Raw genomic sequence first — 5230 nt, forward strand, 5'->3', positions numbered from 1 at the left:
ATTCTACAGCATTAAGACAATAATAAGAGATTATGAACAACTTAATGGCAGTAATTTTGACAATTTAGATGATATTAGATATTATTTCAATTCTGTCAAGAAGAAATGGGACATCTAAATTGCCTTAAATCTATTAAACAAATTTCACATGCAAAATATCAAGCCCAGATGGATTCAGTGGCAAATTTTACCACACATTTAGGAAGAAATTATACCAATTCTATACAACCTCTTCCAGCAAATTAAAGAGGAAAGAACACTTCTCCACTCAGTCTGTGAGACCACCATTCCTTTAGTTTCAAAACTAAAAATATTAATTGCTATCCACCATAACATAACATCAATGGAAGCATTCTTTAATTTTAGCCTATCAAATCTAGCAATATATATAGAAAAAGCGCTACATCCTCACCAACTGGGATTTACCCCAGGAAGTCAACGATAACTTTGAAAAGTAATTAATGTAATTCACTATATTGAGAGAGATCATAAGAGATGAATTGTATGCTTGAATCAACAGATGTAGAAAATGGATTCAACAGTTTAGTCCCAACTCATGGTAAGAACTAACCAAACAAGGAACCAGAGGGAATTTCTCAATTTGATAAATTCTTCTACAAAAAAGTCTCCACCTAATATACTTAATGGTGAATATTTTAGTTCTGGACTGCTAAAACCAATACCATATGGTGGATTGGCTTAAACACCATGAATTTTCTGGCTCACCATTTTGGGACTAGTCCAAAATCAATGTATCAGCAAGGCAATGCTTTCTCCCTTAAGACAGTGGAATTCTGTGGCTGGCTGCCACAGGCCTATGGGACTTTGGCTATTCCATCTCATGGAAATGCACCTGGTGTCATCTTCATTTTCTTCTGGTTTCTGTTGACTTCTGGAGTCTGGCTGTTTCTGCAGCTTCTCTCTCTGATTTTCACTTTGCTTGTAAAGGACTCCAGTAATCTGACTAAACTCAACTTGATTGAGAAAAGCCATAACTTAACTGAAGTAGCTTCTTGCACAGTTTCTATTTGCAATGGGTTCACACCCTCAGGACCAGGGGTTGGAAACTGATCATGACTTTTGTGGGAGACATGACCAGTCTGCAACAGTGAGTGTGTGAATGCTTTTCTCCCAAGGCAAGGTTGTTTGTTCTTATCATTTCTGCTACATTTTGATCAGGGTTCTAGCTGGTGTAATAAAGCAAGTAGAAGAAACATTGAAAAGGAAGAATTAATACTGCTTTTATTTGAAGATATAACGTATAAAATTTGATAGGATCTATCAGAAAAGGCTATTAGAATTAATTAGTAAAGCTGCAGAATGCAAGATTAAAATACAGAATTCAAGTTTATTTTTATATAGTAGCCATGAACAATCAGAAATTAAAATTTAAAAACCACACAATTTATAATAGTGTAAAAATATCACCAGATAATTTAGGGACATGTTTCATAGAGATGTGAAAACTTCTACAGTGAAAATTAGAAAATGCTGCAAAGAGGAAACAAAGACCAAAATGGAGATAGATCCTGTATTCATAGTTGGAGACTCAATATGGTTGAGTTGTCACTTCCCCAGAAATTGTATAAGTTGAATGCAATCCCAGTCAAAATTCATATAGGCTTTAAGAAAGAAATACAGCATCTGACAAACAGATTATTGAAATAGTTGAATTAAGCATCTGCAGTGGTGACTTCAATCACTGGTCCTGGCTCTCTCCTGGTGGAAGTAATCAGTTTAATAATCCCAGAAGGATTGTGCAGGAGTTGTTTGTAGAGTCTCATCTGTAAATGATGTCAAGTCTTCAGACTTTCGGCAAAAGGACTTTTCCTTGAGATGATTCTCGGAGTCTTAGAAGTATCAGAACTGGTCTCTTCACTGAGGTTTTTTTCCGTTGCACCTCCAATGAAGGCAGCACGCACGCTTTTCAAGACCTGCCACTGTGGATGTCTAGGGAGATTCTAATGTGGTGAATCACCACCTCTGGTTCCACAGGTGTCTTTTTTTTTTTTTGAAAGGTTGAATACTTTATTATTTACATATACAAAAGAATGTGAGAATAGAAACTGAGGATGGGGCAGGGTAAGGAAGATGCTTCTGCCTCAGTCGGTGATGATGAGTTCATCCACCCCCCAGTCTTCATAGCTCCCGTCTGGTAGGTAGCGGCGAATGATGATGGGGATCTTTCGGGCCTTCAGTTCTTTCATGGCGATGAGCAAGGGATCTGTCTCTCCCTCCAGCTCCACCATCACAGGGGCACACATCGCAATCTGGAGGGCTCGGGTGCCCAGCACACGGGCCCGCTCATACTTTGTCATGTACGGTGTAGTGATTCGCTTCTGGTTGGCCTGCGGTCGCTCCCCAGAATGGAGGATCTCGACGTTCTCCTGGCCCTCCTCCTCGGCATTCTCCAAGTCATCTAGCCCTTCATCCTCCTCCACATCATCAAAGTCATCACCATCAAAATTGTCCTCGTTATCTGACATGCTGCCCCGGCTGCAGCGACCCCACTCTGGTACGCACACGCGCGCGGAGACTCGCACCCAGCCTCCAATTCGCGCGGCGCCCGGCACACTCCACAGGTGTCTTTTCAGTGCCCTTAAAAGCTATGGTGGGGGGCGGGCCATGGTGGCTCAGCAGGCAGAGCTCTCGCCTGTCATTCCAGAGACCTGAGTTCGATTCCCAGTGCCTGCCCATGCAAAAAAAAAACAAAAACAAAAACAAAAAGCCATGGTGGCATGAGGCTTTCTGACCAACATGCTCCTCAATAAGAGCAAATATTGTTGAGCCAGGAGAAGTGGGGTTTGGAGTGAGGTAGCAGCTATGACCATGGTTTACTCCAAAAACCAAATAGGCTGATAAAAAATAGAAATTTCCAATGTGATTCTAATATTTATATTTAAATGCAATGGACCTATGCTAACTAAAACAATTTTGAAACATAAGAACAAATTTGAAAGGATTACACTACATAACTTTAAGACTTATTAAAGAGCAAGATAGTATGGCATTGCCATAAAGGCAGACAAATAGGTTATGAACTTTATAGAGAGTCAAAAATATAACTACAGTTATATGGTCGCTTGACTTGACAGGTGGAAAGGCAATGCGGAGAGACACATTTTTCAATGAACTGTCCTGGAAAAATTGTTCATGTAAAAGAAAACAAACAGAACTTTGCCCCATTCCTCACACCATATTAAAAATTTAACTCCTGGTGACTCATAGACCCAAATGTAAAGGCTAACAATATAAAAACCTCTACAAGAAAATCTTAGTGTTTCGTTCAGATTTCTTACCTGTGGCCCCAAAAGTATGAACGATAAAAGAACATCTCAATTGGATGTTCAATTCAAATTTAAAATGTGTGCTCTTTCAAATGTCTCTGTTATTCAGCATCTTTAGTTTAATTTCCAAGACAGGGATGAAATAAATAACATGTCCTGCTATATCCCCAGGGATATAGCTGGTCTGATCTTCACTGCCTGGTCAGAATGAAGATGAATGAACCAGGTTCATGTAGGATCCTGGTTTAGTAGGACCTGTCTGTGAATGCTAGCTACCTCCCTCACTCCCACCTCAGCTAGTTACCTTCCACATGAGGCTTTCCTTGCATCCTCTAGGTAGACTGAGGCACAGTTTTATGTCCCCTTCTTGACCTTTACCAACATGAGCTAAGTCCATGTGCTGTAGGGGGGTCATGGTTGTGGACACCCCTTGTAATTCAGTTGACTGAGCAACAGTGAAAGCTGGGTAAGCTCTGCTTCAGCAAGAATCACATCAGCTTCAGCTACCTCTGGGCTTCTTCAAGGTTTGGAAAAGAAAGAAGAGTAGGCATGGGAAAGAAAGTCACTAGTAAAAACTCCAAGGAGTTGCAAACTCTACCCTGACACCAGGTTATTGTTTTTATCTTTGAGCTGATTGCAATTCACATCTGAGCCTCCCTGGGACATATATAGAAACCTGGATAGCAGCACCTGAAACTGTAGATGCTGAGTTAACCATGTCATAAAGCATCTGCTTTGTATTCCTTGATTTCACTGCTCCCAAGCAGCAGAATAAAAAATAACTTATATAGCCAATTCCAACCACATCACCACTCACATTCAATAATTTTGAATTTTCTCAACCAAAGCAGAGCACTCTGCATCCTGGGAGGAGGAAGTGAACTCATTTGGGAAATATGTATAAGAGCCTTCAATTATAAGGGATGAATGTGTGAAGCACTGTGCTGGTTTAAAGCTTTTTGGACTCATGAAGATCATGTTCTTAAAGCTATTCTATTCTTGTTATTGAAAAGTTTTTTGTGGGTGGGACCTTTTGATTAGGTTATTTCATTTGAGGCATGCCCCGGGTGGGTCTTAATCCTTTTAGTGGAATCCTTTATAAGAGGATGAAATTTAGAAAAACAGACACAGAAAAAAGACACAGAACCTAAGGAAAGTGAGAAAAACTGAGAAAAGTCACAGACACAGAAAGGAAGCCACTGAAGCAGGAAGATGAAAACAACAAAGCTCAGAAGAGAAGGGAGAGATGTGCAGGTATTGTCATGTGCCATGCCATCTGACAGAGAACACAGGACCACTGGTATCCACACTTTAGAAATAAAGCATTGCTTGTTCATGCCTTCATTTGGACATTTTCATGAACTCGGAACTGTAAGCATGTGTTAATAAATCCCCATTGTGAAACCCACCCATTTGTGGTTTCTGCATTTCAGCAGGTTTACCAAACTAAAACAGGCACTGTGCAAGGTACTTGCCTCAGCTGTTTTGCTCAACTACACTTGCTCTCCCAAACTCAAAAGTGTTCAAATAACTTGTACAAGGCCATATGGCATGTGCAACCAGGTAGGAATTTCTACTGGACTCCAAAGGTACACTTCTCAGTGTACTCATACAATGCCTTTCCAGATTTAAGGAAAATAATGTGATTCCCTTCATTGCGTCTTGCTTACTGAAGGCATCTAAACAATCCCAGAGCTAGTAGGGGCTGACCCATCACTTGTTCTGGGAATGCTGGGCTTTCTCCCCTGGCTGTTTGCCCAGAGTTTCCAGATCCTCCTGGCTGTAGGGCATGACATCTGGCATAGCTGACTGGGCTTACCAGATGACACATTTCAGAAGTTTGGGGGGTTGAAGTCTTCATGGGGTGATTTGACAAATAGGTGCCAGGAGGTGGGAGCGAGCTGGAAAGCTAAATTCTATCTATTTCTTCTCACCCAGGGGCT

The 5230-nt window shown here is 40.8% G+C and overlaps 1 pseudogene; it reads right to left on the reverse strand.

Annotated features, from left to right (window-relative positions):
• Positions 1–2000: 2000 nt before the first annotated feature.
• On the reverse strand, positions 2001–2571 carry LOC143645875 (DNA-directed RNA polymerases I, II, and III subunit RPABC2 pseudogene; annotated as a pseudogene).
• Between the last annotated feature and the right edge of the window lie 2659 nt (positions 2572–5230).

Source organism: Tamandua tetradactyla, chromosome 9 (assembly GCF_023851605.1).
Source record: "Tamandua tetradactyla isolate mTamTet1 chromosome 9, mTamTet1.pri, whole genome shotgun sequence".
In the NCBI taxonomy this organism is placed as follows: domain Eukaryota; kingdom Metazoa; phylum Chordata; class Mammalia; order Pilosa; family Myrmecophagidae; genus Tamandua; species Tamandua tetradactyla.